Source organism: Sapajus apella, unplaced genomic scaffold (genome assembly GCF_009761245.1).
Source record: "Sapajus apella isolate SASKATOON/1434 unplaced genomic scaffold, GSC_monkey_1.0 scaffold27, whole genome shotgun sequence".
Taxonomy (NCBI): Eukaryota; Metazoa; Chordata; class Mammalia; order Primates; family Cebidae; genus Sapajus; species Sapajus apella.
This window is the reverse complement of record NW_022436967.1, coordinates 50,816-51,586: the sequence shown is the minus strand read 5'-3', so window position 1 is coordinate 51,586 and position 771 is coordinate 50,816. Positions and strand designations below refer to the sequence as shown.

Below are 771 nucleotides of genomic sequence, written 5' to 3'. Positions count from 1 at the left end.
CCTGCCTCAGCCTCCTGGGTAGCTGGGATTACACGCACACGCCACCATGCCCAGCTAATTTTTTGCAGTTTTAGTAGAGACGGGATTTCACCATGTTGACCAGGATGGTCTCGATCTCTTGACCTTGTGATCCACCCGCCTCGGCCTCCCAAAGTGCTGGGATTACAGGCGTGAGCCACCGCGCCCGGCCTAAAAAATTTTTAAATTGACACATGATAAACTTATGGGATACGTAGTGATGTTGTCACACATGTATGTATAGTAATCAGATCAGGGTAGTTAGCATATCCACCATCTCAAACACTTATCATTTCTTTGTGTTGGAACTTTCAATACCTGCCATCTAGCTGTTTGAAACTGTATAATAGATAACTCTTAACTACAGTCATCCTACAGTGCTACAGGAAAATACGGAAGACTTCGCAAATTGGCATGTCATTCATGCTAATCTTCTCTGTATGATTCCAATTTTAGTGTTTGTGCTGCTGAAGTGAGCACATTTGCCAATTCAAAAATGATTATATATTACTTTTCCAACAAAAACTGAATGGGTTGAATTTAAAATAGAAGGCCAGGAAACATCTGAAAAGGTTTTTGTTTTTGTTTTGTTTGAGACAGTTTCTCTCTGTTGCCCAGGCTGGAGTGCAGTGGTGCAATCATGACTCACTGGAGCCTCAATTTCCCAGGCTCAAGCAATTCTCCCACCTTAGCCTCCCCAGTAGCTAGTGCCCACCATAAAGCCCAGTTAATTTTTGTATTTTTTGTAGAGAC

The 771-nt window shown here is 42.4% G+C and overlaps 1 pseudogene; it reads right to left on the bottom strand.

Annotated features, from left to right (window-relative positions):
- Window positions 1-404: 404 nt before the first annotated feature.
- LOC116560941 lies at window positions 405-498 on the bottom strand (annotated as a pseudogene).
- Window positions 499-771: the final 273 nt, after the last annotated feature.